This window comes from Myxocyprinus asiaticus, chromosome 49, assembly GCF_019703515.2.
Source record: "Myxocyprinus asiaticus isolate MX2 ecotype Aquarium Trade chromosome 49, UBuf_Myxa_2, whole genome shotgun sequence".
Classification (NCBI taxonomy): domain Eukaryota; kingdom Metazoa; phylum Chordata; class Actinopteri; order Cypriniformes; family Catostomidae; genus Myxocyprinus; species Myxocyprinus asiaticus.
This window is the reverse complement of record NC_059392.1, coordinates 13,888,031-13,903,080: the sequence shown is the minus strand read 5'-3', so window position 1 is coordinate 13,903,080 and position 15,050 is coordinate 13,888,031. Positions and strand designations below refer to the sequence as shown.

Below are 15,050 nucleotides of genomic sequence, written 5' to 3'. Positions count from 1 at the left end.
TTCACCACTTTCACACCCTTAAATGATTTGTTAAAAAGAAAGACGACCCAGAATGCACTGGCTCTGCAAACTCCACATGAACATTTTTGCCTTTAAACCAGATCCATGGTTGAATCCTTGACATTCTACTAAAATGTCCCCTTACAATATCTAGATTTCTGGCGATCCCCTGTGGCAAATGTGGCATTCATTTTTTCATGTACAAATAAGCTTTGCACAACCCAGTCTCACGACAAGTCATAATAATAGCAAGAAAGGGGCTAAATCGAATTGGCTCGTTCAAAAACATACGACTTTTACTCCCGTAAACGAACCAACAGAATACACTCACTGAGAACTTTATTAGGAACACCTGTACACCTACTTATTCATGCGATTATCTAATCAGCCAGTCATGTGGCAGCAGTGCAATGCATAAAAACATGCATATATGGGTCAGGAGCTGCAGTTATTGTTCACATCAACCATCAGAATTGGGGGAAAAATATGATTTGTGATTTTGACCTTGGCATGATTGTTGGTGCCAGATGGGCTGGTTTGAGTATTTCTGTATCTTCTGATCTCCTGGGATTTTCATGCACAACAGTCTCTAGAGTTTACTCAGAATGGTGCCAAAAAATAAAAAACATCCAGTGAACGGTGTTCTGTGGACAGAAACGCATTGTTGATGAGAGAGGTAAACAGAGAATGGCCAGACTGGTTCGAGCTGACAGAAAGGCTACATTAACTCAGATAACCACTCTGTACAATTGTAGTGAGCAGAATAGCATCTCAGAATGCACAACACGTCGAACCTTGAGGTGGATGGGCTACAACAGCAGAAGACCACGTTGGGCACTTTATTAGGACCATAGTGTTCCTAATAAAGTTCTCAGTGAGTGTATGTTATTACTATTTTTTGGAAGTCTAACCCATAAACCTAACTATAAGGTCTAAACCCTTTCCCAAACCCTAAACCTAACCATTGTGTGTCACGGAAGAAAGAAAACATCTGAGTTTGGAACAAGACGAAGGAAGCATATTACAGGTTATTGACATACATCAGTCTTTTGTATTGCATAAATTAATACGAATTGGGTTACTAAAATAAAGTGTTGGAAAGGAAGCTAGCTAAAATTTTATGCCTGTATTGTATCGATTTGAAATTCTGTATGATGATTGATTGGTCTCTATGGGAATAAAAGTTGACCTTATCGTATGAGCCAAGTTATACGTTATCTTACAATTTCGACATCTCGTATGAATTATTACGAGTTGTCATGAGACAATGTTAGGTTTGCGCAAAACGTTTAATTGTTGCCACAGGCTTGCCATAGAAGCAGTCTGGTCTCATGAAAATTAGGTGACAATGGCAACATTTCGCAAACCAAAATTACATTCTTCATTACACATTTGGCTGCAGTTTGCTAGTGAAATGTCCAGCGGGGGGAGCCAAAAGCGAGTAAAATTATGTTGTAATCAGATGAGATTTTTAAGGTGAATATTAGATGGATGTTTTAATGAGTAAAACATACCTCCCTAACCTAAAACTTTAACCTAAACTTAACCAATAATGTTCATAAAGATAAATGAGAGAAGAAAATAGACATCCTAACCAATAGCGTTTTAAAAGCAAATTCAACCTGAAAAGCACATTTACTGAAGCAACCACGTCATTTAACATCTATGGCACTTACGCTCCACTTTCACTTTGAGCGTCCTTGGCTGGGATTGAGGCTTGGTCCCCATGTTCAAAGTCCATCACTCTATCAGGTGAGCTACAGCACTAGTTAAGCACACTGGAAGAAGTGTGTAAATGTAGGTGGGCCTGTAATACAATTGTGTTCAAGTGATGTGTTAGAGTAAAAGTGTTTTGATATCATAACATAGTAGTGAACGAGTATAGAGTGAAAAATAAGTGTTTATAAAGTCATAAACAGCCATAGTACCCGTGATTTGTATGAAAGTGAATTAAACGCACAGTTGCTGTAGCCAGGAAACTGCAGCGAAATGTAGAAAGCGGGACGTAAAACTCAGTTTGCAAACATGTAACAGTAACGTTCATTCTAAGAGATTTGGTTGCATAGAAGTGTTTGCTAGTAGTTGAAAATTGTCCATTGTTGCCAAAAGTTTCCTGCAGGTTCACGACTACTGCAAATTGCCACAATACTGCAAATTCTTACGGCGGATTGTTTTGTTTTTCTATAAATTTACCACATATTAACTGCCACTTTGTCGCGAATACAAAATTTTTATAAGGTTATTCTTGTTCTTTTAATTTTTTTAATTTTTCTCTTTATATTTCATAGAGATTACAAAACTGCATTTTATATAGTATTTAAATTTTAACCGGAAAAAAACTTACCTACTCTCTGTCTCTCTCTGTCTCTCTCTCAGGTCCAGACATGGTGGAGACAGCGCTTCGTCTGTAGCTTACATTGAGTTGAGCTTTCAGCGTGTCGTGAGGTAATTACTCTCCTTGAGGGAGGGCGAAAGCTGTTTATTGTAATTATGTCTGAAAAGTGAAGAAGCATGCTTGTGCGATGATCTCCTAACGAAACACATTGTCTCAACATTTTTGGGGGGGATATTTTCCTGAGTTATGGTTCTGCATAATACCACAACTCACAATCTCAGCCAGCTATCAGATTGTGTTTAGACCATCATGATAATGATGTGCTAACATGTGTGAAACCGTAGCATATTGTGGGTGTGTGTGTGGGCGGGCTTGTTTGGGTGGTTTACGAGGACATTTTTTTAGGTTACAAACTGGTAATTACAAGGGTATAATGCTATAAATGTGGTTTATGAGGATATTTCTAGTGTCCTCATAATTAAAATCGCTTAAAAAACATCCTAAACAACGTTTTTTTGAAAATGTAAAATGCAGAACGTTTTTTGTGAGGGGTTAGGTTTGGGGGCAGGGTTAGGGTTTGGGGATAGAATCTATAGTTCATACAGCATAAAAATCATTATGTCTATGGAGCGTCATCATAAAGATAGCCGCACCAACATGTGTGTGTGTTTGTGACCCATTTTGTGGTCCCCCTGGTGTACCACCAGACTATATCTCCTAAAGCCTGTGGCCCCATGCACTCAACAGCGACTCTTCCATCCACACAATGGCAAAATATCCTGCTTTTCTCCATAACAACAGCCCTGCTGAAGTGGCAGGATTAGAACATGCCTGCCCCGGCCAGGAGTTGCCATGGGAAAGAACTCCCCTCCTCCTGGGTGCCGGGTCTGTTTTCCATTTAGCCCGCTGGTTGGGGATCTTAGGTTTTATGCGCTTACACTATCAATGTTCGGCCCATTAATTCACATCTGCAATTAAAATGTCCAATTAGAGGCCAGTTGGCTAGCCTTTGTGTTATGAAGCAAGAGTGAGGTCGGAAAATAGTGTAATTTCAGACTGAAATGGGGCATCGGCTGAAACGGTTTGTATTGCATTTGTGATTACTTTACACCCGCGGGCCATGGCTTTGTGCCAGCTTAATGGCAAATAGTTGATAGAAGGGTATCACAGACTGGAATTAAAGAAAGAAGTCGCAACAGGAGCCGTTCGTGTGAAAGTAACGATGCATCTATCATGACATCACCCCCGAGACATTGAGGTTTGATGGGTCGGATAAAAATGTGTCACATCAAAACAAAAGTGCAACACATAGAAAAACATTTATTAGACTTTGTAAAATAAAGTCAAATTGTGAGTCAAATGAGCTGTGGTGTAGTGTATAGCACTTGTGCTTTGACACGTTAAGCTGTAGTGCTCCTATGGGCAATGTAATTTTGAATCCTGCTTGTCACTTTTCTTGCAGCTGTTCCCTCCTAATTTTTTGTTTCATTACCTATTCTCTTTCTATGTTGTTTGATCTCAAACTATGAAAATATGCATTAAACAAAAATGCAATATTAAGTTAACATCAACTGAAGAAAAAGTGAAGAACACTCAAAGAAATAGCTCTTTGGCTGAACTTGATTCAATCGTGGACAGTTGTTCCCCGTATTTGAGTTTTCTTAACTTAAAATTACTGTGTAATCTCAACACAAACACTTTGTGTAGAAAGAACCTTGTAGAATTGGGTAAACCCTACAAAATTAGATGTGTCAATGTAACTCAAATAAATCTTTTTTTAATTCATTATGCACTAACTAGTTAATGTGAATGTTAGCATGCTAAATACATGCTGGTTGGAAGCACTACAGAGTGTAGTTTAGTAACTATGTTTTGGTTAGCACAGCAATTGCTCTACAAAGTGAACAATCAATTTTATGTGTGACATCTACCTGTCCTCATCCATAGCTCAAGCTCGTCTCTTCACAATAATGGTAACCCCCAAAACTCCAACATAACAGAAACTCTTCTAAATCTCAACATTGCAAAACATTAAACACTAACAAGTCTCCCCCTTTATATCCATCCTGCACAAAACACATAAATGTTTTTTAAAAAAAACACTTAATTTTAACATTTACCCTCCCTATCGAGTCCCATGCAAAGCATGCTGGATAATTGAAATCCCCTGCCCAGTTTTATCAATGCTACATTAACAACATGAAATGTATTCATGTAGTCCCAACTCAAATGGATTAAGTAAACTTCCATTTTACAAATTTAAATGGATAGAACACAACAAAATCAAGTTGTGACAAAATGTTCTAGAATTGTGTTGCTTAATTTCATTTTAATTAAGTAAATGGTACAAGCAGCAAAAATACTTTTTTTGAGTGAAGCTAAGGTTCAGCTAAATGTTTCATTGTCCCTCCCGCTTGAAAATGTTTTAAAGGAATGTTCCAGGTTCAATACAAGTTTAGTTCAATCAACAGCATTTGTGGCCTAATTTTTGATTAAAAAAAAAAAAATCTACTCGTTCCTCAAATATGAAAAAAAGCAAAAATCGCAGTTACAGTTTGGCACTGACAATTGAAGTGAATGGGGCCGCTCCATAAACATTCAAATAAACAGTATTTCAAAAGAATAGCCACAAAACATAAAAATTATACATGTTAACAAGATTTTAATATCATGCCATGATGACGTAATGCTGGTAAACCCTGTAAATGTTGAACAGGTATTTTATTGCACTAAAATCATGTTATCATGGTTATGTCTTGTGGCTATACTTTTGAAATGGTGTGTATATTTTTTATGTTTTTTCTACCCTTTTTCTCCCCAATTTGGTATGCCCAATTCCCAATGCACTTTAAATCCTCATGGTGGCGTAGTGACTCGCCTCAATCAGTGTGGCGGAGGACGAATCTCAGTTGCCTCCGCGTCTGAGACCGTCAGCCCTTTCACGTGGCTTGTTGAGCGCGTTACCGTGGAGACGTAGCGCGTGTGGAGGCTTCACGCCATCCACTGCGGCATCCACGCACAACTCACCACGCACCCACCGAGAGCGAACCACATTATAGCGACCATGAGGCGGTTACCCCATGTACTCTACCCTCCCTAGCAACCGGGCCAATTTGGTTGCTTAGAAGACCTGGCTGGAGTCACTCAGCATGCCCTGGATTCAAACTCACGACTCCAGGGGTGGTAGTCAGCATCTTTATTCGCTGATCTACCCAGGGCCCCCGAAATGGTGTGTATTTGAATGTTTATGGACTGGCCACATTCACTGCCATTGTAAGTGGCTAACCAAATAATTAAGGGACGAGTTGAAATTATTTTGTGCTGTAATCAACATTATGCCACAAATGCTGACAATTCAGCTTAACTTGTAACACTATACTGTGTGTAAAATTATAATGTAAAGAACAGATTTATGACTGTGAATCAATGATGATTATTTTGATGGTTTTGAAATGCAAGCATCATAAAGTAAGTAAATACATTAATATGCTACTATATACAAGTTATTTTAGGTCATGATGTGGTGTATGTTTAATATCTCTTGTTTGGAGAAGTGATGATCGTAGCTATCGGGGATGTCAGACCACAAGGTCCAGGCCTCTGAGGAAACCCTTGGCAAATGGATGTTCTCTTTTAGCGCATGGCAATATATAATCCAGAAAAATGAGTGTGTCTACAACAGAGGAGGCGGGAGACTAACAAGCCCGCTGTTACTCATACCGTCATTAGCTTCCTTCACTTGAAGCCCCTTCCACCTCTTACTCGAGGGAAATTTAAACACAAGTAACACTGAACATGGTTTGAGTGCGCATGCAGATCTCCAGACCAGCCGCTAATGGTGAGTTTGTAATCTTAGCTCTATAGAGAAACACTTAGTCTAATGAGTCTAATGGGTGGCGTTAGCACAGGCTATCAGACGTGTTAGAGGAGGTGGTGGATTAATGGTTAAAGGGATAGTTCACCCCAAAATTCTCTCATCATTTACTCACCCTCATGCTATCCCAGATGTGGATGACTTTCTTTCTTCTGCAGAACACAAATTAAGATTTTTAGAAAATATCTCAAGACTGTAGGTCCACAATGCAAGTGAATTGTGAAGCTTTGAAGGTCCAAAAAGCATAAAAAGGCATCATAAAAATAATCCATATGACTCCAGTGGTATAATCCATGATTTCAGAAGTGAGAAACAGATACAAATTTAAGTCATTTTTACTGTAAATCTCCACTTTGACTGACACATTCTCTTTTTCTTTTTTTTTTCTTTTTTTTTTTGGTGATTTGCATTCTTCGTGCATATCGCTACCTACTGGGCAGGGAGTAGGATTTATAGTAAAAAAAGACATACATTTTGACCTGTTTCTCACCCACACCTATCATATCGCTTCAGAAGACATGGATTAAACCACTCGGAGTCCCTATAAATGTATTTATAAAATAAAAACCTTTCTCTTCCGGGAAAACACACTAAAGGTTTGGATGACTCATCTTGCACTCAGAGGCGTATCAAATGCTCTGTAGAAGGAGACTATCCCTCCTCCTAATCCCTCATTAAAGACATTAAGTAAACAGTCTTGTACCTTTGTCTTTTTGTCCAATTTTCAAATACATTTGGCTTAAAATCAAAGTTTGTAATGTTGTAATTTATCTCAGAGCTGGGTTGTTTGGTTAGTGCCTTTGAACTCTTTATTAATGATTTTATGAAATCCCTATGGAAAAATGATTGGGAAAAATACTTCCAGAGCCAAGATGGCTGAAAAAGCGTGTAGGCACTGTTGTGCTCTACAGGAAATATGATAACACGGGGAAAAAAATGCTCGTCAAGCTGTTTCATGGGGTCTTACAGTGCGATCCTTCTTTTACGTTTACTTTTACGATATTTATGTTTTTTATTAAGTATTATAGTATATAGTATAAGTATATAGTTTTTATTAACTATTTTAAAGTATAAGTGTCTGATTTAGAATATGTTCTACTATACATGGCAGTTGGCTTATGTTTTGTGATGGAGATCATCTAAAAAATAGAGTTATGTGACTAACTGTGAGGACTCACACTCAAAACTTTGTTCGTGACAAACTGATTTTTGAGGTTATCGACATAAGCATAAGTTAATATGTCCTCAGTGCTGTTCTTTTCCAGCTGTGTATTTGTTCATGCATCCATGTGGACATCAGTGCAGATATTTTTGTTTGCCTGAAATGTAAAGAGATTGTGTTTTTCTGTATCACCAAAGTGTGTAATTAGAAGCAGTGGCATATGTGTGTGATGTCCTCCTCCTTCATCCTGATAGAGGCCTGTTGTGTGAAGATCTTAAAGACCCAGTTACTGTAATCACAACGATCAAAGGCAGGGTGTTGTAGAGAAGAGAGCAGCATTCAAGTCAAAGTGTGGCATAAAGAGTGTTTGAGTGTGTGTGTCATTTGCGGGGGGGGGTTGGTGTTTTTAGCTGTTCGATTGAGTCAATGTCTGTTTAACGTACAGATCAGTGTTCATCTCTTTTGGTCTCTACTCTATCTCTCATTCCTCTTGTTGCGGAATGCTCACAGTTGGGTAATCTTTTGTTCTTTATTAAGTCAATGGTTTTCATATTTAGGTGGATAGTTTCTTTTCGGTTGTTCATCTTTAAGCCAAATTTCAACAGAAATCTTTTTATTTTTACTAGAAAAAAAAAACATTTTTTTTTCTTTTTATTGAATATTAATTATATAACATGGCGATTAATTAATCAAATTAATCGCAATTAATTGCGTGTATCAATATTTGCTGAGAAAAGCTCAAATAAAGATAATAATAATAATTTAAATAAAAATATAATAAAAATAATAATAAATAAAACTGCAACAATACATTATTATTATTATTACAGTATTATTATTATTATTATTATTATTATTATTATTACATTAATTAAATAATAATAAATGAAATGAAAACAATAATAATTCAAATTATATAAATATATTTATATAATTTGAATTATTATTGTTTTCATTTCATTTATTATTATTTAATTAATGTAATAATAAATAAATAATAATAATATATATATATATATGTATATATATATATATAACTGCCTGGCCAAAAAAAAATAAGCAGATACTTAAGAGCCTATGATTGGTTCATTATTGCAGTGATTGATATGATTCAGCTGGCAACAATTCTTTTAACCCTAACTGATGCAGTGTGTAGCTTCTCATTTCTTATACAACCATGTCGGAAGACGTATCTTGTGGTCGTGGAAAAGATGTTACTGCGTACAAGCAAAGAAAACAACTAAGGAGATTGCTGAAATAACTGGAATTGGGTTAAGAACTGTCCAGCGCATTATTAAAACCTGGAAGGATAGTGGTGAACTATCAGCTTCGCGGAAGAAATGTGGTCGTAAAAAATCTTGAATGAAAATGCTTGAATGAAAAGTCACATCGTAAAAAATCATCTGTAGAACTCATGGCTATGTTTAATAGTGAAAGTAAGAGCATTTCCACATTCACTATGTGACGAGAATTTACAGGATTGGGACTAAACAGTTGTGTGGCCACAAAAAAGCCACTTGTTAGTGAGCCTAATCAGAAAAAACAACTTCAATTTGCTAGGGAGCATAAAGATTGGACTGTGGAGCAATGGAAAAAGGTAATGTGGTCTGATAAATCCAGATTTACCCTATTCCAAAGCTACGGGCGCATCAGGGTAAGAAGGGAAGCGCATGAAGCGATGCACCCGTCATGCATAGTGCCCACTGTACAAGCCTCTGGAGGCAGTGTTATGATCTGGGGTTGCTTCAACTGGTCAGGTCTAGGCTCAGCAACATTATGCGGCAATAAAATGAAGTCAGCTGACAACCTGAATGTACTGAATGAACAGGTTATCCCATCAATGGATTTTTTCTGAACTTGTATACCACTTGTTTACACTGAAATGTAGCTGCCCGGGAGCGTTTCTAAGATGCCGCCGAGTGGACTGACTTGCTAAAAAGACTTTGCCGTTTCTTACATTCCTATTTTTAATTAATTGTCATCTACGTGCATGCGTCAGACAGATGCTTTTGGGGCATCTTACTGGTTTTCAGGGTCATAAATGCTGCATTTATGATAGGGATGCAACGAAAATTTGGAACAAATACGGTTACTTTAAAATCAAGTAACAGAAAAAAGAAAATGCAGCGTTTTATGTGAAAAGATGTAAACAGCAGCTTATGTTTAAATATATACTGATGGTAACAAGATTGTGCTTATAATTGAGATGCGCATCTGTACAGTGTGTGTATGTGTGTGCCAACACGAATCATGTCTCGAGATCTCTGTATTCTGTTGTGTGTATTCCAGCTGTCAAAAACTTGTCCAGTGTGACCTACTCTTATTCTGTGGCTGTGCTGCTTGTGAGGTTTGTTGAGGCGCTGACTGCCCCCTGCTGACGTGGCTCATAAAAAACAGGAAGTTATTTGTACTTTAAGCTTGAATTTCTCCGATGGTAGGAAAATACGAGTTAGGAGGCATGATTAATTCACATTTTTTTAACACGTTATTTTTTTAAGCAATAAGGCATTAGAGGCTGTGATATGCTGTTAATATAGTCTCGGCTGAAGGGCGTTGTTTGGCACAACACAAAGTGGAGCGGAGTGGAGTGCCTGCAACCCCTTCAACTAGGGATGTAGACGGTGAACCGGTTAATCGATTAATTGGCATTAACAATTTGCTCGACCCATAATATTGGTTAAAAATGAACCGAGAGGTTAATTCAAGAAATAACAGAGACCTAATTTGATGGGTTTAACATGTAGGGAATGTTATGTACACACAAGGGCACTGTTAACACATAGACCACTGTCTTTCTCTCAGTCTGAATGACAAGAATAAATGAAGCATGCACTGTTTCGTCCGTGAAGACATGTTCCGATGTAAATTGTAAAATAGGATTTAAAGTTTAGTAGTAGCACAATTACAGTGTGGTTCCATATAAAAAACAAACATCTGCAAGCCTTGACTTCTAAGAGCATATTTATTAGCTCCTGCTTATGTTTAACGGTTCGGGAGACGGGAATCCAATGCGTGGCTTGACTTCAGTGCTTTCGGAGCGGGTCTCTGTCTCCGCCGGGCTTCCTGTCAACATACTGACCACTGCCCATGGATATACAGTATATGTTGGAGACAAACAAAAATTATTAGGATTGCACAGCAGCACAGTTTGTGGGTAAGCTGACTGTTTTTAATCTTCCATTATTAAACTGCCGAGTTATCACCTCGTAGGTAAATAATTTTGTTACAGAATATAAGAAGAAAATATACGGTTGTTCATTCAAATGTTAATGTATTGCTAAATATGCACATCTGTCATGTGAGCCTGTTTTGTTTCAACCAATTTAGACTGAATAGAAAAAATATATCGTCATGCCAGTTTGGCAACTTTTTGATTTATGACTTATCGATTAACTGATTTATAACTGTTTAATACTGGCGGTTACTCAGTTAAAATAATTTTCCAAAATTTGCATCCCTGCCTTCAGCCATGACTATATTCACAGTATAGCATGGCCTCTCATGTTTAAAAAATTACGCAATTAATCATGCCTCCTAACCCCTATGCAAAATTCGTAGAAGTACATAGTGATACAATTAGAAGTTCTGTAAAGCTGTGCTTTATCATGAATAAAGCACGACTGTTGACCAGTCATCACCCAGGACCAGAACTATCTGTTTTATAATATATAATTAATCACATTAAATTAACACGTTAAATAGACAGCTCTAGTTTTTTCTGGTACTACTAATTTAGGAAAACAAGAACAAATTTAATATCAGGGCAAAGAACATTAAATGCAGTGTCTATGTTCTTGGGGCTACTGGTTTCTTGATTGAGAGTGGAACATGAATATTTTGAGTTGGTGGAATGTCTTCCAATGTTCATGAATATTTGGAGCAAATAAATGAAACATGTACACTTCTTTCTTTTAAAAATGTGAGATTATTTTGATGCATTTTGTAAACCGGTAAACACTTTTGGTCATTGCTATAATAAAGGTGGGCTTTTGATGTTTACAGTGTCCTAGGACGGCTCTGTTGGTACACTGGATAAGGTGGTAGGCCAAATCCCTCCCAGACAGCTGACCTCCTCCTACGTCACGGTAAAGGTGAGTGCCGCTACACAGATGAAAAAGGACAGTTCTGCACATTGGTCGGACGATTTGTCCTCTGTTTAACCAACAATGCTACCTTAAAGTACTTGCCTTTTTTTCCTTTTGAATAAACTTTTAAGATAGTAGTTATTACAATGCCCTATAATGGATCCTATCATAACTATTGCAGTATTTTGAATTATAAATATTTAATTCAAGATACTATTATCTGCCATATAACATATTTTCTCTTTTTCTCTCTACTTTCTTCTCTCATTTTTTTTTTTTTTTTTTGTGATTGTGACATGAATGCTGTCACTTGGATAAAGGCCAGGTCTTGTGGACACCTGAATCACTTTATGTTACCAAAACAGTATGTGTTTGTATGAGAGCTTGATTGATTTGACAAGAGTAGAATGCATTCATTTGGATAAAAGCCATCCGTGAAGCTCCTCCTTAACCGAAGATTACAGATGTTTTTATTCATTTTGTAAGACAACATGAAATGGTGACGTATGTATAGTCTGTAATGTGATGCCGGTTCTTTCATATTCTGAGTGAACACAGCCTTGGTTATGTCAGCAGTTTAAGTTGTGTGTATGAATCAGGCACAATAAGAACAGGTGCATTTATTAATAAAGCAAATAGGGTCAATTTTGATTTCATGTTGTAAAGTGTTCGAAACCCTCAGATGGTCCTATTTGTTGCAGTACAAATGTAGAATAGTAAGAAAGTAGAATCCAGAGCGTATTGGAGTAGGTGACCTGTGCAACATCCTTCTAGCATTAAGAGGCGGGATGCTGCATCCACTGCTTGCCTTGTCTCCACGGCGACCTCCGCAAAGGCTGTCAAGTCAACTCACCATCAGGCCACCGTTTGCCTCAGTGAACATTCAACGCTGTCGGTGAGTTTGAGCTAAAATGAAAAAAACCATCGACCGTTGATTGTACCCTGCGGCCGAGCCCTACCGAGCCTGCCCTCCACCCAAACACACACGCACGCCTGTGTGTACCACCGAGACATGACGGCTCTGTCTACCAATGCTACTGGCAACCTCGAACGACTCCTGAAAACTTTGACTTTGAAAACTACATTAAAGGTCACAATCAACATTCATTGCTGTCGGTGGGTTGGACTGTGAAAGAAAGCTCACTGAACAATGAATGCAACTGTGTCCCAGATTTCCTTCTCGCAAAGTGGCATCGGAGATAAATATTAAGTGACATATCTGGATATACTCATTTGCTCTTTTCGTTGAGTTTGTTTGTGGCTCTGGATGGCAAAAGAACACCATGTCTGCAAACTCAAAGAGCCCCTTTGAGGCTAATGAATATTTGCTTTGTATAATAAATAAAGACAAGACATCCAAATGCATCACTGATGTTCTAAGAAAATGCCTAGTCTAATCCTAGATATGCTATGCCTTTGTAATTTATTGGTACCATGGCATTGTGGTTAGCGCTCATGTTTCAGACATATTAAGCTGTGGTGCTTATGTGGAAAATGCAGGTTCGATTCTGACATTTGTTGTGTCCAATGTTTCTCTATATCCCTAAATATTTTCTGTACCCTGTCTAATGTCTGTCAGTTAAGAGCAGCAAAATAACTATTTATTTTTGTGTCAATATTTACAGCTGTTAACAGGAAGTTCAATTCAGAAACATTTTGTTTCACCATTAATATTATTATTATTATTATTTATGTCAGCAAACCCAAAAGCGCTACAAAAAGAAAAATTCTCAGTTTCCATTTAAGATGATTATTATTTTAGTTTTATTTTAGTTTTACTTTTTACGCCATTTTTATTTGCATTATTATTAATAATAATAAAATACACAATATTTATCTATTTATTGTTATCACTATGTATCCTGTAACAAATGGCTGATGGAAACATGAATTGCATGTTCTTTTATGCAATAAATGGAAATATATGGTTTAAAACAATAAAAAAAACATAAATAAAATCATTGGATATCATTTGAAATGTGCAGCTTTAAAAGTTCTTGCTCTTCAACCATAAATTCAAGGGTTGTGAGATCATACACTATACGTCAGGATTAACTTAACTAAACCGATCACGGTGAAATCTGAGGAGGAACAGCATGCAGCATTTAGAGGCCGTATCTTAATTAGAGGCAAACGGCTTTACTGTCCGTTTCTAGGCCAATCCAAGATTATGTCACATTGCTGGTAGTTTATGAAAAATTAATCCAAATTAAATTTGTCAAGAAGCTGAAGTGTTTTATCGTATCACTGTGGGTGAGAGTCCCTCGGCACCTCGGTGACATTGCTGACAGAGATAGACTCCGCTCGCCGTCTGAGTTTTTGTTTTTTTAAACAGTCAATCCATGGGATTAATTAACATCAGATTACCGCTCCATCAGAGACCTGCTGTGTGTGATTTCTGAACGCTGGATTGCTTTACGGTGGCGTTGCGGATGCTGGTGTGTTGAGTGATTACACTCAAAAGAGCTATTTGATAAAACTGTCATGAAATAAAATCAAAAAGTGAAGGACAGGAGATTTGGAGGGTATTAACCGATTCAAATCATCTTTATGTCTTGGGTGACCTTACAAACAAGTTGCCTACTGATGGCCTTCATTTTTTAAAGGAATATTCCGGGTTCAATACAAGTTAAACTCAACCGACAGCTTTTGTGGCATAATGTTGATTACCACAGAAAGTTATTTCGAATCGTCCCTCCTTTTCTTTAAAAAAGCAAAAATCGAAATTACAGCGATGCACTTACAATGGAAGTGAATGGGGGCCTATTTTTAGAGGGTTTAAAAGCAGAAACATGAAGTTTATATTTTTTATAAAAGCATTTACATTAATTATTCTGTTAAAACTCATGTATTATTTGAGCTGTAAAGCTGATTAAATCTCCATTTTTACAGTCATTTTAGGGTTTGTTGACATCACATCTTCATGGCTACAAAGTTGTAAAATTGGCTATAACGTTACACAGAAAAAGTTAGTAAGTGATTTTGCTTCACTAAAATCATGTCAACCAAATAAAGTTTATTTCTTGTAGCTATACTTTTGAAATAGCATTTTAACATTTACGGATTGGCCCCCATTTACTTCCATTGTAAGTGCCTCACTGTAACCCAGATTTTTGCTATTTTAAAGGCAAGTCAAAATAAATTTTGGTGGTGTTCAATATTATACCACAAATGCTGTCGATTGAGCTTAACTTGTGAACCTGGAATATTTTTTTAAGTCTAAAGTGATGTTGGATGCTCAGTTCATCAGAGAAATTGCACATTTTCTTTAATAATACTGTACTGTTGATATAATCATTTGTAAACAAGATTTGCATTTCTGTTTTTGCAGTGTAAATGCTGCTACGCATGTCCCATTGTACATATTTTACGTGCGCTCTTGCGTTGCTCTGGCTGTTACAAACCTCACACCACAAGGGGGCGGTAGAGTTTTTTTTAGGCACCATGAAACTGAATCACGAAAATTTGACCCTGTGTCCGGTGTTGAAGTCAAAAAGCCATCCCAACATGTCCAAAATGACTGGATATCCATAGCTAGTTGCGGCATCTCCGCTGTAGATGCCTTTCCATTTCTTCCTGGCTCGGACAAATCGG

At 37.3% G+C, this 15,050-nt stretch overlaps 1 long non-coding RNA gene across 1 annotated transcript in view; it reads left to right on the top strand.

Moving 5' to 3' along the window:
- The window catches only part of LOC127438233 (uncharacterized), a 28,017-nt gene extending 13,264 nt beyond the window's left edge, over window positions 1-14,753 (top strand). The window contains exons 2-4 of the long non-coding RNA XR_007896685.1: window positions 2,377-2,445; window positions 11,374-11,462; window positions 11,777-14,753. This is a non-coding gene — a long non-coding RNA (uncharacterized LOC127438233). The remainder of the gene's footprint in view (window positions 1-2,376; window positions 2,446-11,373; window positions 11,463-11,776) is intronic.
- Window positions 14,754-15,050: the final 297 nt, after the last annotated feature.